The sequence below is a fragment of the Rhinoderma darwinii genome (assembly GCF_050947455.1).
Source record: "Rhinoderma darwinii isolate aRhiDar2 chromosome 5 unlocalized genomic scaffold, aRhiDar2.hap1 SUPER_5_unloc_27, whole genome shotgun sequence".
In the NCBI taxonomy this organism is placed as follows: Eukaryota; Metazoa; Chordata; class Amphibia; order Anura; family Rhinodermatidae; genus Rhinoderma; species Rhinoderma darwinii.
Window position 1 is genome coordinate 130,877 of NW_027461784.1, and position 16,143 is coordinate 147,019.

Consider the following 16,143-nt stretch of genomic DNA (forward strand, 5'->3'; position numbering starts at 1 on the left):
ACACCTTGTATCAGCTGTAATCCAGTCCAGTCCAGTGCTGCCTGCTGAGCAGCACTGACCAACACTGCCTGGGCCCAGGCTTTTATCTCTGAGGCCCCATTATGATGTCAGAAAGCTGGCTCTGGAATCCTGAGGGCTCCACTATGACACGTGCAAAGTTCCGTCTGAACTTTATATAAGACGGTGAGGCTCAGTCAGTCACTCAGTGTTGCCTGAGAGGGCAACACTGCAACAGCCGGCCGCCAGGCTGTCTTTTTTTTGCACAGCTAGTTGCCTCCAGGAGGCCACAAGAGGGAGACAAGGGACTGCAAAATGGAAAATAGGCATCCACCAACTTTACAGACAACTTCTCCTTGCTCCTACAACCTCCATCCTTGCACAGTTTGTTATTCTTCTAGGTAACATAGTAACAAATCCAAATTGCTGCTCTCTTTGTAGGCAAGCAAGGCTTTGTTGCAACTGCAATTCTTACTTCTTCTTGAAATGTAGGGACGACAGTACATTCCATCACATCCATCTAGTGTACACAGGTAGGTCCATTGTGGCGGGCAGGCGAGCGGGCGGGCTGCTTTATTGGCTGTTTGCTGTTCCCCTACTCCACTCCACTATTTGACTGTTGTGCTGCATCAATCAATCAATCAATCAATCAATCAATCAATCAATCAATCAATCAATCAATCAGTGGCTGGCTCAGGTGCAGCTCTTTAACTTACCTAAAAGGGAGGGCGGAGAGAAGACAAGGAAGGTGAATGAGGTGTTCCAATGTGAAATGCCGGAAACACAGAAACACAGACGACACACAACAAGAGGTGGCAATCTATTCATTAATTGCATTTAATCAATGAGCTCATTATCACTCATGCATTGTCCAACAGGTGTTGAAATAATGGGATTAAAAGGGGAGATCCCTTCAGAAAGACAGAAACAATAGCAAAGACAAAAAACACTTTTGGAATCTGCTTTTAGTCAACACATAAGGAAAGGGTGCACCGGTCCTGGAAATACTGCAATACCAGGTCAATGCGTGGAGTGGACAGAGCAAGCTCTATTTCCATCTCCCTGTTCTAAAAATCCATTTAATATATGGTCCCCAGATAGGGGACGTATCAGATATTAAACTGATAAGAACAGATACTACACTTGATCTTAGCCAAAAGGCCGAGAAGCGATAACCCGAACGGGCCGCGCGTTGCCCGAGCCTGCCCGATACTGCTGTTCAGCCCTTGCAGCGATTCAGCCTACTTCTAGGCAATTCCATGGGGCCCTGCAGGCTCACACACTCACAGCTACACGGGAGGTGAATAAAGGCCGGAGAGGAAGCCAGACAGGATTTGCTTCTTTTGCTTGCACCACAATGCAGTGCTGAAAGAGGAGGAATCTACATAAAAACGCCTTCCTGGCAACGCCCAAATGCCCTGCTGCCATGCAGATAAACACTGGCAGCGGCAGCAAGTGCATGCCCACAGCCACCCCTTGTTCCTTCACACCTTGTATCAGCTGTAATCCAGTCCAGTCCAGTGCTGCCTGCTGAGCAGCACTGACCAACACTGCCTGGGCCCAGGCTTTTATCTCTGAGGCCCCATTATGATGTCAGAAAGCTGGCTCTGGAATCCTGAGGGCTCCACTATGACACGTGCAAAGTTCCGTCTGAACTTTATATAAGACGGTGAGGCTCAGTCAGTCACTCAGTGTTGCCTGAGAGGGCAACACTGCAACAGCCGGCCGCCAGGCTGTCTTTTTTTTGCACAGCTAGTTGCCTCCAGGAGGCCACAAGAGGGAGACAAGGGACTGCAAAATGGAAAATAGGCATCCACCAACTTTACAGACAACTTCTCCTTGCTCCTACAACCTCCATCCTTGCACAGTTTGTTATTCTTCTAGGTAACATAGTAACAAATCCAAATTGCTGCTCTCTTTGTAGGCAAGCAAGGCTTTGTTGCAACTGCAATTCTTACTTCTTCTTGAAATGTAGGGACGACAGTACATTCCATCACATCCATCTAGTGTACACAGGTAGGTCCATTGTGGCGGGCAGGCGAGCGGGCGGGCTGCTTTATTGGCTGTTTGCTGTTCCCCTACTCCACTCCACTATTTGACTGTTGTGCTGCATCAATCAATCAATCAATCAATCAATCAATCAATCAATCAATCAATCAATCAATCAATCAATCAATCAGTGGCTGGCTCAGGTGCAGCTCTTTAACTTACCTAAAAGGGAGGGCGGAGAGAAGACAAGGAAGGTGAATGAGGTGTTCCAATGTGAAATGCCGGAAACACAGAAACACAGACGACACACAACAAGAGGTGGCAATCTATTCATTAATTGCATTTAATCAATGAGCTCATTATCACTCATGCATTGTCCAACAGGTGTTGAAATAATGGGATTAAAAGGGGAGATCCCTTCAGAAAGACAGAAACAATAGCAAAGACAAAAAACACTTTTGGAATCTGCTTTTAGTCAACACATAAGGAAAGGGTGCACCGGTCCTGGAAATACTGCAATACCAGGTCAATGCGTGGAGTGGACAGAGCAAGCTCTATTTCCATCTCCCTGTTCTAAAAATCCATTTAATATATGGTCCCCAGATAGGGGACGTATCAGATATTAAACTGATAAGAACAGATACTACACTTGATCTTAGCCAAAAGGCCGAGAAGCGATAACCCGAACGGGCCGCGCGTTGCCCGAGCCTGCCCGATACTGCTGTTCAGCCCTTGCAGCGATTCAGCCTACTTCTAGGCAATTCCATGGGGCCCTGCAGGCTCACACACTCACAGCTACACGGGAGGTGAATAAAGGCCGGAGAGGAAGCCAGACAGGATTTGCTTCTTTTGCTTGCACCACAATGCAGTGCTGAAAGAGGAGGAATCTACATAAAAACGCCTTCCTGGCAACGCCCAAATGCCCTGCTGCCATGCAGATAAACACTGGCAGCGGCAGCAAGTGCATGCCCACAGCCACCCCTTGTTCCTTCACACCTTGTATCAGCTGTAATCCAGTCCAGTCCAGTGCTGCCTGCTGAGCAGCACTGACCAACACTGCCTGGGCCCAGGCTTTTATCTCTGAGGCCCCATTATGATGTCAGAAAGCTGGCTCTGGAATCCTGAGGGCTCCACTATGACACGTGCAAAGTTCCGTCTGAACTTTATATAAGACGGTGAGGCTCAGTCAGTCACTCAGTGTTGCCTGAGAGGGCAACACTGCAACAGCCGGCCGCCAGGCTGTCTTTTTTTTGCACAGCTAGTTGCCTCCAGGAGGCCACAAGAGGGAGACAAGGGACTGCAAAATGGAAAATAGGCATCCACCAACTTTACAGACAACTTCTCCTTGCTCCTACAACCTCCATCCTTGCACAGTTTGTTATTCTTCTAGGTAACATAGTAACAAATCCAAATTGCTGCTCTCTTTGTAGGCAAGCAAGGCTTTGTTGCAACTGCAATTCTTACTTCTTCTTGAAATGTAGGGACGACAGTACATTCCATCACATCCATCTAGTGTACACAGGTAGGTCCATTGTGGCGGGCAGGCGAGCGGGCGGGCTGCTTTATTGGCTGTTTGCTGTTCCCCTACTCCACTCCACTATTTGACTGTTGTGCTGCATCAATCAATCAATCAATCAATCAATCAATCAATCAATCAATCAATCAATCAGTGGCTGGCTCAGGTGCAGCTCTTTAACTTACCTAAAAGGGAGGGCGGAGAGAAGACAAGGAAGGTGAATGAGGTGTTCCAATGTGAAATGCCGGAAACACAGAAACACAGACGACACACAACAAGAGGTGGCAATCTATTCATTAATTGCATTTAATCAATGAGCTCATTATCACTCATGCATTGTCCAACAGGTGTTGAAATAATGGGATTAAAAGGGGAGATCCCTTCAGAAAGACAGAAACAATAGCAAAGACAAAAAACACTTTTGGAATCTGCTTTTAGTCAACACATAAGGAAAGGGTGCACCGGTCCTGGAAATACTGCAATACCAGGTCAATGCGTGGAGTGGACAGAGCAAGCTCTATTTCCATCTCCCTGTTCTAAAAATCCATTTAATATATGGTCCCCAGATAGGGGACGTATCAGATATTAAACTGATAAGAACAGATACTACACTTGATCTTAGCCAAAAGGCCGAGAAGCGATAACCCGAACGGGCCGCGCGTTGCCCGAGCCTGCCCGATACTGCTGTTCAGCCCTTGCAGCGATTCAGCCTACTTCTAGGCAATTCCATGGGGCCCTGCAGGCTCACACACTCACAGCTACACGGGAGGTGAATAAAGGCCGGAGAGGAAGCCAGACAGGATTTGCTTCTTTTGCTTGCACCACAATGCAGTGCTGAAAGAGGAGGAATCTACATAAAAACGCCTTCCTGGCAACGCCCAAATGCCCTGCTGCCATGCAGATAAACACTGGCAGCGGCAGCAAGTGCATGCCCACAGCCACCCCTTGTTCCTTCACACCTTGTATCAGCTGTAATCCAGTCCAGTCCAGTGCTGCCTGCTGAGCAGCACTGACCAACACTGCCTGGGCCCAGGCTTTTATCTCTGAGGCCCCATTATGATGTCAGAAAGCTGGCTCTGGAATCCTGAGGGCTCCACTATGACACGTGCAAAGTTCCGTCTGAACTTTATATAAGACGGTGAGGCTCAGTCAGTCACTCAGTGTTGCCTGAGAGGGCAACACTGCAACAGCCGGCCGCCAGGCTGTCTTTTTTTTGCACAGCTAGTTGCCTCCAGGAGGCCACAAGAGGGAGACAAGGGACTGCAAAATGGAAAATAGGCATCCACCAACTTTACAGACAACTTCTCCTTGCTCCTACAACCTCCATCCTTGCACAGTTTGTTATTCTTCTAGGTAACATAGTAACAAATCCAAATTGCTGCTCTCTTTGTAGGCAAGCAAGGCTTTGTTGCAACTGCAATTCTTACTTCTTCTTGAAATGTAGGGACGACAGTACATTCCATCACATCCATCTAGTGTACACAGGTAGGTCCATTGTGGCGGGCAGGCGAGCGGGCGGGCTGCTTTATTGGCTGTTTGCTGTTCCCCTACTCCACTCCACTATTTGACTGTTGTGCTGCATCAATCAATCAATCAATCAATCAATCAATCAATCAATCAATCAATCAATCAATCAATCAGTGGCTGGCTCAGGTGCAGCTCTTTAACTTACCTAAAAGGGAGGGCGGAGAGAAGACAAGGAAGGTGAATGAGGTGTTCCAATGTGAAATGCCGGAAACACAGAAACACAGACGACACACAACAAGAGGTGGCAATCTATTCATTAATTGCATTTAATCAATGAGCTCATTATCACTCATGCATTGTCCAACAGGTGTTGAAATAATGGGATTAAAAGGGGAGATCCCTTCAGAAAGACAGAAACAATAGCAAAGACAAAAAACACTTTTGGAATCTGCTTTTAGTCAACACATAAGGAAAGGGTGCACCGGTCCTGGAAATACTGCAATACCAGGTCAATGCGTGGAGTGGACAGAGCAAGCTCTATTTCCATCTCCCTGTTCTAAAAATCCATTTAATATATGGTCCCCAGATAGGGGACGTATCAGATATTAAACTGATAAGAACAGATACTACACTTGATCTTAGCCAAAAGGCCGAGAAGCGATAACCCGAACGGGCCGCGCGTTGCCCGAGCCTGCCCGATACTGCTGTTCAGCCCTTGCAGCGATTCAGCCTACTTCTAGGCAATTCCATGGGGCCCTGCAGGCTCACACACTCACAGCTACACGGGAGGTGAATAAAGGCCGGAGAGGAAGCCAGACAGGATTTGCTTCTTTTGCTTGCACCACAATGCAGTGCTGAAAGAGGAGGAATCTACATAAAAACGCCTTCCTGGCAACGCCCAAATGCCCTGCTGCCATGCAGATAAACACTGGCAGCGGCAGCAAGTGCATGCCCACAGCCACCCCTTGTTCCTTCACACCTTGTATCAGCTGTAATCCAGTCCAGTCCAGTGCTGCCTGCTGAGCAGCACTGACCAACACTGCCTGGGCCCAGGCTTTTATCTCTGAGGCCCCATTATGATGTCAGAAAGCTGGCTCTGGAATCCTGAGGGCTCCACTATGACACGTGCAAAGTTCCGTCTGAACTTTATATAAGACGGTGAGGCTCAGTCAGTCACTCAGTGTTGCCTGAGAGGGCAACACTGCAACAGCCGGCCGCCAGGCTGTCTTTTTTTTGCACAGCTAGTTGCCTCCAGGAGGCCACAAGAGGGAGACAAGGGACTGCAAAATGGAAAATAGGCATCCACCAACTTTACAGACAACTTCTCCTTGCTCCTACAACCTCCATCCTTGCACAGTTTGTTATTCTTCTAGGTAACATAGTAACAAATCCAAATTGCTGCTCTCTTTGTAGGCAAGCAAGGCTTTGTTGCAACTGCAATTCTTACTTCTTCTTGAAATGTAGGGACGACAGTACATTCCATCACATCCATCTAGTGTACACAGGTAGGTCCATTGTGGCGGGCAGGCGAGCGGGCGGGCTGCTTTATTGGCTGTTTGCTGTTCCCCTACTCCACTCCACTATTTGACTGTTGTGCTGCATCAATCAATCAATCAATCAATCAATCAATCAATCAATCAATCAATCAATCAATCAATCAATCAATCAATCAAGTGGCTGGCTCAGGTGCAGCTCTTTAACTTACCTAAAAGGGAGGGCGGAGAGAAGACAAGGAAGGTGAATGAGGTGTTCCAATGTGAAATGCCGGAAACACAGAAACACAGACGACACACAACAAGAGGTGGCAATCTATTCATTAATTGCATTTAATCAATGAGCTCATTATCACTCATGCATTGTCCAACAGGTGTTGAAATAATGGGATTAAAAGGGGAGATCCCTTCAGAAAGACAGAAACAATAGCAAAGACAAAAAACACTTTTGGAATCTGCTTTTAGTCAACACATAAGGAAAGGGTGCACCGGTCCTGGAAATACTGCAATACCAGGTCAATGCGTGGAGTGGACAGAGCAAGCTCTATTTCCATCTCCCTGTTCTAAAAATCCATTTAATATATGGTCCCCAGATAGGGGACGTATCAGATATTAAACTGATAAGAACAGATACTACACTTGATCTTAGCCAAAAGGCCGAGAAGCGATAACCCGAACGGGCCGCGCGTTGCCCGAGCCTGCCCGATACTGCTGTTCAGCCCTTGCAGCGATTCAGCCTACTTCTAGGCAATTCCATGGGGCCCTGCAGGCTCACACACTCACAGCTACACGGGAGGTGAATAAAGGCCGGAGAGGAAGCCAGACAGGATTTGCTTCTTTTGCTTGCACCACAATGCAGTGCTGAAAGAGGAGGAATCTACATAAAAACGCCTTCCTGGCAACGCCCAAATGCCCTGCTGCCATGCAGATAAACACTGGCAGCGGCAGCAAGTGCATGCCCACAGCCACCCCTTGTTCCTTCACACCTTGTATCAGCTGTAATCCAGTCCAGTCCAGTGCTGCCTGCTGAGCAGCACTGACCAACACTGCCTGGGCCCAGGCTTTTATCTCTGAGGCCCCATTATGATGTCAGAAAGCTGGCTCTGGAATCCTGAGGGCTCCACTATGACACGTGCAAAGTTCCGTCTGAACTTTATATAAGACGGTGAGGCTCAGTCAGTCACTCAGTGTTGCCTGAGAGGGCAACACTGCAACAGCCGGCCGCCAGGCTGTCTTTTTTTTGCACAGCTAGTTGCCTCCAGGAGGCCACAAGAGGGAGACAAGGGACTGCAAAATGGAAAATAGGCATCCACCAACTTTACAGACAACTTCTCCTTGCTCCTACAACCTCCATCCTTGCACAGTTTGTTATTCTTCTAGGTAACATAGTAACAAATCCAAATTGCTGCTCTCTTTGTAGGCAAGCAAGGCTTTGTTGCAACTGCAATTCTTACTTCTTCTTGAAATGTAGGGACGACAGTACATTCCATCACATCCATCTAGTGTACACAGGTAGGTCCATTGTGGCGGGCAGGCGAGCGGGCGGGCTGCTTTATTGGCTGTTTGCTGTTCCCCTACTCCACTCCACTATTTGACTGTTGTGCTGCATCAATCAATCAATCAATCAATCAATCAATCAATCAATCAATCAATCAATCAATCAATCAGTGGCTGGCTCAGGTGCAGCTCTTTAACTTACCTAAAAGGGAGGGCGGAGAGAAGACAAGGAAGGTGAATGAGGTGTTCCAATGTGAAATGCCGGAAACACAGAAACACAGACGACACACAACAAGAGGTGGCAATCTATTCATTAATTGCATTTAATCAATGAGCTCATTATCACTCATGCATTGTCCAACAGGTGTTGAAATAATGGGATTAAAAGGGGAGATCCCTTCAGAAAGACAGAAACAATAGCAAAGACAAAAAACACTTTTGGAATCTGCTTTTAGTCAACACATAAGGAAAGGGTGCACCGGTCCTGGAAATACTGCAATACCAGGTCAATGCGTGGAGTGGACAGAGCAAGCTCTATTTCCATCTCCCTGTTCTAAAAATCCATTTAATATATGGTCCCCAGATAGGGGACGTATCAGATATTAAACTGATAAGAACAGATACTACACTTGATCTTAGCCAAAAGGCCGAGAAGCGATAACCCGAACGGGCCGCGCGTTGCCCGAGCCTGCCCGATACTGCTGTTCAGCCCTTGCAGCGATTCAGCCTACTTCTAGGCAATTCCATGGGGCCCTGCAGGCTCACACACTCACAGCTACACGGGAGGTGAATAAAGGCCGGAGAGGAAGCCAGACAGGATTTGCTTCTTTTGCTTGCACCACAATGCAGTGCTGAAAGAGGAGGAATCTACATAAAAACGCCTTCCTGGCAACGCCCAAATGCCCTGCTGCCATGCAGATAAACACTGGCAGCGGCAGCAAGTGCATGCCCACAGCCACCCCTTGTTCCTTCACACCTTGTATCAGCTGTAATCCAGTCCAGTCCAGTGCTGCCTGCTGAGCAGCACTGACCAACACTGCCTGGGCCCAGGCTTTTATCTCTGAGGCCCCATTATGATGTCAGAAAGCTGGCTCTGGAATCCTGAGGGCTCCACTATGACACGTGCAAAGTTCCGTCTGAACTTTATATAAGACGGTGAGGCTCAGTCAGTCACTCAGTGTTGCCTGAGAGGGCAACACTGCAACAGCCGGCCGCCAGGCTGTCTTTTTTTTGCACAGCTAGTTGCCTCCAGGAGGCCACAAGAGGGAGACAAGGGACTGCAAAATGGAAAATAGGCATCCACCAACTTTACAGACAACTTCTCCTTGCTCCTACAACCTCCATCCTTGCACAGTTTGTTATTCTTCTAGGTAACATAGTAACAAATCCAAATTGCTGCTCTCTTTGTAGGCAAGCAAGGCTTTGTTGCAACTGCAATTCTTACTTCTTCTTGAAATGTAGGGACGACAGTACATTCCATCACATCCATCTAGTGTACACAGGTAGGTCCATTGTGGCGGGCAGGCGAGCGGGCGGGCTGCTTTATTGGCTGTTTGCTGTTCCCCTACTCCACTCCACTATTTGACTGTTGTGCTGCATCAATCAATCAATCAATCAATCAATCAATCAATCAATCAATCAGTGGCTGGCTCAGGTGCAGCTCTTTAACTTACCTAAAAGGGAGGGCGGAGAGAAGACAAGGAAGGTGAATGAGGTGTTCCAATGTGAAATGCCGGAAACACAGAAACACAGACGACACACAACAAGAGGTGGCAATCTATTCATTAATTGCATTTAATCAATGAGCTCATTATCACTCATGCATTGTCCAACAGGTGTTGAAATAATGGGATTAAAAGGGGAGATCCCTTCAGAAAGACAGAAACAATAGCAAAGACAAAAAACACTTTTGGAATCTGCTTTTAGTCAACACATAAGGAAAGGGTGCACCGGTCCTGGAAATACTGCAATACCAGGTCAATGCGTGGAGTGGACAGAGCAAGCTCTATTTCCATCTCCCTGTTCTAAAAATCCATTTAATATATGGTCCCCAGATAGGGGACGTATCAGATATTAAACTGATAAGAACAGATACTACACTTGATCTTAGCCAAAAGGCCGAGAAGCGATAACCCGAACGGGCCGCGCGTTGCCCGAGCCTGCCCGATACTGCTGTTCAGCCCTTGCAGCGATTCAGCCTACTTCTAGGCAATTCCATGGGGCCCTGCAGGCTCACACACTCACAGCTACACGGGAGGTGAATAAAGGCCGGAGAGGAAGCCAGACAGGATTTGCTTCTTTTGCTTGCACCACAATGCAGTGCTGAAAGAGGAGGAATCTACATAAAAACGCCTTCCTGGCAACGCCCAAATGCCCTGCTGCCATGCAGATAAACACTGGCAGCGGCAGCAAGTGCATGCCCACAGCCACCCCTTGTTCCTTCACACCTTGTATCAGCTGTAATCCAGTCCAGTCCAGTGCTGCCTGCTGAGCAGCACTGACCAACACTGCCTGGGCCCAGGCTTTTATCTCTGAGGCCCCATTATGATGTCAGAAAGCTGGCTCTGGAATCCTGAGGGCTCCACTATGACACGTGCAAAGTTCCGTCTGAACTTTATATAAGACGGTGAGGCTCAGTCAGTCACTCAGTGTTGCCTGAGAGGGCAACACTGCAACAGCCGGCCGCCAGGCTGTCTTTTTTTTGCACAGCTAGTTGCCTCCAGGAGGCCACAAGAGGGAGACAAGGGACTGCAAAATGGAAAATAGGCATCCACCAACTTTACAGACAACTTCTCCTTGCTCCTACAACCTCCATCCTTGCACAGTTTGTTATTCTTCTAGGTAACATAGTAACAAATCCAAATTGCTGCTCTCTTTGTAGGCAAGCAAGGCTTTGTTGCAACTGCAATTCTTACTTCTTCTTGAAATGTAGGGACGACAGTACATTCCATCACATCCATCTAGTGTACACAGGTAGGTCCATTGTGGCGGGCAGGCGAGCGGGCGGGCTGCTTTATTGGCTGTTTGCTGTTCCCCTACTCCACTCCACTATTTGACTGTTGTGCTGCATCAATCAATCAATCAATCAATCAATCAATCAATCAATCAATCAATCAATCAATCAATCAATCAATCAGTGGCTGGCTCAGGTGCAGCTCTTTAACTTACCTAAAAGGGAGGGCGGAGAGAAGACAAGGAAGGTGAATGAGGTGTTCCAATGTGAAATGCCGGAAACACAGAAACACAGACGACACACAACAAGAGGTGGCAATCTATTCATTAATTGCATTTAATCAATGAGCTCATTATCACTCATGCATTGTCCAACAGGTGTTGAAATAATGGGATTAAAAGGGGAGATCCCTTCAGAAAGACAGAAACAATAGCAAAGACAAAAAACACTTTTGGAATCTGCTTTTAGTCAACACATAAGGAAAGGGTGCACCGGTCCTGGAAATACTGCAATACCAGGTCAATGCGTGGAGTGGACAGAGCAAGCTCTATTTCCATCTCCCTGTTCTAAAAATCCATTTAATATATGGTCCCCAGATAGGGGACGTATCAGATATTAAACTGATAAGAACAGATACTACACTTGATCTTAGCCAAAAGGCCGAGAAGCGATAACCCGAACGGGCCGCGCGTTGCCCGAGCCTGCCCGATACTGCTGTTCAGCCCTTGCAGCGATTCAGCCTACTTCTAGGCAATTCCATGGGGCCCTGCAGGCTCACACACTCACAGCTACACGGGAGGTGAATAAAGGCCGGAGAGGAAGCCAGACAGGATTTGCTTCTTTTGCTTGCACCACAATGCAGTGCTGAAAGAGGAGGAATCTACATAAAAACGCCTTCCTGGCAACGCCCAAATGCCCTGCTGCCATGCAGATAAACACTGGCAGCGGCAGCAAGTGCATGCCCACAGCCACCCCTTGTTCCTTCACACCTTGTATCAGCTGTAATCCAGTCCAGTCCAGTGCTGCCTGCTGAGCAGCACTGACCAACACTGCCTGGGCCCAGGCTTTTATCTCTGAGGCCCCATTATGATGTCAGAAAGCTGGCTCTGGAATCCTGAGGGCTCCACTATGACACGTGCAAAGTTCCGTCTGAACTTTATATAAGACGGTGAGGCTCAGTCAGTCACTCAGTGTTGCCTGAGAGGGCAACACTGCAACAGCCGGCCGCCAGGCTGTCTTTTTTTTGCACAGCTAGTTGCCTCCAGGAGGCCACAAGAGGGAGACAAGGGACTGCAAAATGGAAAATAGGCATCCACCAACTTTACAGACAACTTCTCCTTGCTCCTACAACCTCCATCCTTGCACAGTTTGTTATTCTTCTAGGTAACATAGTAACAAATCCAAATTGCTGCTCTCTTTGTAGGCAAGCAAGGCTTTGTTGCAACTGCAATTCTTACTTCTTCTTGAAATGTAGGGACGACAGTACATTCCATCACATCCATCTAGTGTACACAGGTAGGTCCATTGTGGCGGGCAGGCGAGCGGGCGGGCTGCTTTATTGGCTGTTTGCTGTTCCCCTACTCCACTCCACTATTTGACTGTTGTGCTGCATCAATCAATCAATCAATCAATCAATCAATCAATCAATCAATCAATCAATCAATCAATCAATCAGTGGCTGGCTCAGGTGCAGCTCTTTAACTTACCTAAAAGGGAGGGCGGAGAGAAGACAAGGAAGGTGAATGAGGTGTTCCAATGTGAAATGCCGGAAACACAGAAACACAGACGACACACAACAAGAGGTGGCAATCTATTCATTAATTGCATTTAATCAATGAGCTCATTATCACTCATGCATTGTCCAACAGGTGTTGAAATAATGGGATTAAAAGGGGAGATCCCTTCAGAAAGACAGAAACAATAGCAAAGACAAAAAACACTTTTGGAATCTGCTTTTAGTCAACACATAAGGAAAGGGTGCACCGGTCCTGGAAATACTGCAATACCAGGTCAATGCGTGGAGTGGACAGAGCAAGCTCTATTTCCATCTCCCTGTTCTAAAAATCCATTTAATATATGGTCCCCAGATAGGGGACGTATCAGATATTAAACTGATAAGAACAGATACTACACTTGATCTTAGCCAAAAGGCCGAGAAGCGATAACCCGAACGGGCCGCGCGTTGCCCGAGCCTGCCCGATACTGCTGTTCAGCCCTTGCAGCGATTCAGCCTACTTCTAGGCAATTCCATGGGGCCCTGCAGGCTCACACACTCACAGCTACACGGGAGGTGAATAAAGGCCGGAGAGGAAGCCAGACAGGATTTGCTTCTTTTGCTTGCACCACAATGCAGTGCTGAAAGAGGAGGAATCTACATAAAAACGCCTTCCTGGCAACGCCCAAATGCCCTGCTGCCATGCAGATAAACACTGGCAGCGGCAGCAAGTGCATGCCCACAGCCACCCCTTGTTCCTTCACACCTTGTATCAGCTGTAATCCAGTCCAGTCCAGTGCTGCCTGCTGAGCAGCACTGACCAACACTGCCTGGGCCCAGGCTTTTATCTCTGAGGCCCCATTATGATGTCAGAAAGCTGGCTCTGGAATCCTGAGGGCTCCACTATGACACGTGCAAAGTTCCGTCTGAACTTTATATAAGACGGTGAGGCTCAGTCAGTCACTCAGTGTTGCCTGAGAGGGCAACACTGCAACAGCCGGCCGCCAGGCTGTCTTTTTTTTGCACAGCTAGTTGCCTCCAGGAGGCCACAAGAGGGAGACAAGGGACTGCAAAATGGAAAATAGGCATCCACCAACTTTACAGACAACTTCTCCTTGCTCCTACAACCTCCATCCTTGCACAGTTTGTTATTCTTCTAGGTAACATAGTAACAAATCCAAATTGCTGCTCTCTTTGTAGGCAAGCAAGGCTTTGTTGCAACTGCAATTCTTACTTCTTCTTGAAATGTAGGGACGACAGTACATTCCATCACATCCATCTAGTGTACACAGGTAGGTCCATTGTGGCGGGCAGGCGAGCGGGCGGGCTGCTTTATTGGCTGTTTGCTGTTCCCCTACTCCACTCCACTATTTGACTGTTGTGCTGCATCAATCAATCAATCAATCAATCAATCAATCAATCAATCAATCAATCAATCAATCAATCAATCAATCAGTGGCTGGCTCAGGTGCAGCTCTTTAACTTACCTAAAAGGGAGGGCGGAGAGAAGACAAGGAAGGTGAATGAGGTGTTCCAATGTGAAATGCCGGAAACACAGAAACACAGACGACACACAACAAGAGGTGGCAATCTATTCATTAATTGCATTTAATCAATGAGCTCATTATCACTCATGCATTGTCCAACAGGTGTTGAAATAATGGGATTAAAAGGGGAGATCCCTTCAGAAAGACAGAAACAATAGCAAAGACAAAAAACACTTTTGGAATCTGCTTTTAGTCAACACATAAGGAAAGGGTGCACCGGTCCTGGAAATACTGCAATACCAGGTCAATGCGTGGAGTGGACAGAGCAAGCTCTATTTCCATCTCCCTGTTCTAAAAATCCATTTAATATATGGTCCCCAGATAGGGGACGTATCAGATATTAAACTGATAAGAACAGATACTACACTTGATCTTAGCCAAAAGGCCGAGAAGCGATAACCCGAACGGGCCGCGCGTTGCCCGAGCCTGCCCGATACTGCTGTTCAGCCCTTGCAGCGATTCAGCCTACTTCTAGGCAATTCCATGGGGCCCTGCAGGCTCACACACTCACAGCTACACGGGAGGTGAATAAAGGCCGGAGAGGAAGCCAGACAGGATTTGCTTCTTTTGCTTGCACCACAATGCAGTGCTGAAAGAGGAGGAATCTACATAAAAACGCCTTCCTGGCAACGCCCAAATGCCCTGCTGCCATGCAGATAAACACTGGCAGCGGCAGCAAGTGCATGCCCACAGCCACCCCTTGTTCCTTCACACCTTGTATCAGCTGTAATCCAGTCCAGTCCAGTGCTGCCTGCTGAGCAGCACTGACCAACACTGCCTGGGCCCAGGCTTTTATCTCTGAGGCCCCATTATGATGTCAGAAAGCTGGCTCTGGAATCCTGAGGGCTCCACTATGACACGTGCAAAGTTCCGTCTGAACTTTATATAAGACGGTGAGGCTCAGTCAGTCACTCAGTGTTGCCTGAGAGGGCAACACTGCAGCAGCCGGCCGCCAGGCTGTCTTTTTTTTGCACAGCTAGTTGCCTCCAGGAGGCCACAAGAGGGAGACAAGGGACTGCAAAATGGAAAATAGGCATCCACCAACTTTACAGACAACTTCTCCTTGCTCCTACAACCTCCATCCTTGCACAGTTTGTTATTCTTCTAGGTAACATAGTAACAAATCCAAATTGCTGCTCTCTTTGTAGGCAAGCAAGGCTTTGTTGCAACTGCAATTCTTACTTCTTCTTGAAATGTAGGGACGACAGTACATTCCATCACATCCATCTAGTGTACACAGGTAGGTCCATTGTGGCGGGCAGGCGAGCGGGCGGGCTGCTTTATTGGCTGTTTGCTGTTCCCCTACTCCACTCCACTATTTGACTGTTGTGCTGCATCAATCAATCAATCAATCAATCAATCAATCAATCAATCAATCAATCAGTGGCTGGCTCAGGTGCAGCTCTTTAACTTACCTAAAAGGGAGGGCGGAGAGAAGACAAGGAAGGTGAATGAGGTGTTCCAATGTGAAATGCCGGAAACACAGAAACACAGACGACACACAACAAGAGGTGGCAATCTATTCATTAATTGCATTTAATCAATGAGCTCATTATCACTCATGCATTGTCCAACAGGTGTTGAAATAATGGGATTAAAAGGGGAGATCCCTTCAGAAAGACAGAAACAATAGCAAAGACAAAAAGCACTTTTGGAATCTGCTTTTAGTCAACACATAAGGAAAGGGTGCACCGGTCCTGGAAATACTGCAATACCAGGTCAATGCGTGGAGTGGACAGAGCAAGCTCTATTTCCATCTCCCTGTTCTAAAAATCCATTTAATATATGGTCCCCAGATAGGGGACGTATCAGATATTAAACTGATAAGAACAGATACTACACTTGATCTTAGCCAAAAGGCCGAGAAGCGATAACCCGAACGGGCCGCGCGTTGCCCGAGCCTGCCCGATACTGCTGTTCAGCCCTTGCAGCGATTCAGCCTACTTCTAGGCAATTCCATGGGGCCCTGC

At 47.6% G+C, this 16,143-nt stretch overlaps 11 non-coding genes across 11 annotated transcripts; all 11 read right to left on the minus strand.

Moving 5' to 3' along the window:
- Window positions 1–979: 979 nt before the first annotated feature.
- On the minus strand, window positions 980–1,170 carry LOC142688865 (U2 spliceosomal RNA). The gene has a single exon (XR_012857907.1). It is a non-coding gene; the product is annotated as a U2 spliceosomal RNA (small nuclear RNA).
- Window positions 1,171–2,474: 1,304 nt separating this feature from the next.
- LOC142688866 (U2 spliceosomal RNA) lies at window positions 2,475–2,665 on the minus strand. Its single transcript, XR_012857908.1, has one exon. It is a non-coding gene; the product is annotated as a U2 spliceosomal RNA (small nuclear RNA).
- A 1,288-nt stretch (window positions 2,666–3,953) lies between these two features.
- LOC142688868 (U2 spliceosomal RNA) lies at window positions 3,954–4,144 on the minus strand. Its single transcript, XR_012857909.1, has one exon. It is a non-coding gene; the product is annotated as a U2 spliceosomal RNA (small nuclear RNA).
- A 1,296-nt stretch (window positions 4,145–5,440) lies between these two features.
- Window positions 5,441–5,631, minus strand: LOC142688869 (U2 spliceosomal RNA). Its single transcript, XR_012857910.1, has one exon. It is a non-coding gene; the product is annotated as a U2 spliceosomal RNA (small nuclear RNA).
- Window positions 5,632–6,940: 1,309 nt separating this feature from the next.
- On the minus strand, window positions 6,941–7,131 carry LOC142688871 (U2 spliceosomal RNA). The gene has a single exon (XR_012857912.1). It is a non-coding gene; the product is annotated as a U2 spliceosomal RNA (small nuclear RNA).
- Window positions 7,132–8,427: 1,296 nt separating this feature from the next.
- LOC142688872 (U2 spliceosomal RNA) lies at window positions 8,428–8,618 on the minus strand. The gene has a single exon (XR_012857913.1). It is a non-coding gene; the product is annotated as a U2 spliceosomal RNA (small nuclear RNA).
- A 1,280-nt stretch (window positions 8,619–9,898) lies between these two features.
- On the minus strand, window positions 9,899–10,089 carry LOC142688873 (U2 spliceosomal RNA). The gene has a single exon (XR_012857914.1). It is a non-coding gene; the product is annotated as a U2 spliceosomal RNA (small nuclear RNA).
- A 1,304-nt stretch (window positions 10,090–11,393) lies between these two features.
- On the minus strand, window positions 11,394–11,584 carry LOC142688874 (U2 spliceosomal RNA). Its single transcript, XR_012857915.1, has one exon. It is a non-coding gene; the product is annotated as a U2 spliceosomal RNA (small nuclear RNA).
- Window positions 11,585–12,884: 1,300 nt separating this feature from the next.
- Window positions 12,885–13,075, minus strand: LOC142688875 (U2 spliceosomal RNA). Its single transcript, XR_012857916.1, has one exon. It is a non-coding gene; the product is annotated as a U2 spliceosomal RNA (small nuclear RNA).
- A 1,304-nt stretch (window positions 13,076–14,379) lies between these two features.
- Window positions 14,380–14,570, minus strand: LOC142688876 (U2 spliceosomal RNA). Its single transcript, XR_012857917.1, has one exon. It is a non-coding gene; the product is annotated as a U2 spliceosomal RNA (small nuclear RNA).
- A 1,284-nt stretch (window positions 14,571–15,854) lies between these two features.
- Window positions 15,855–16,045, minus strand: LOC142688877 (U2 spliceosomal RNA). The gene has a single exon (XR_012857918.1). It is a non-coding gene; the product is annotated as a U2 spliceosomal RNA (small nuclear RNA).
- Between the last annotated feature and the right edge of the window lie 98 nt (window positions 16,046–16,143).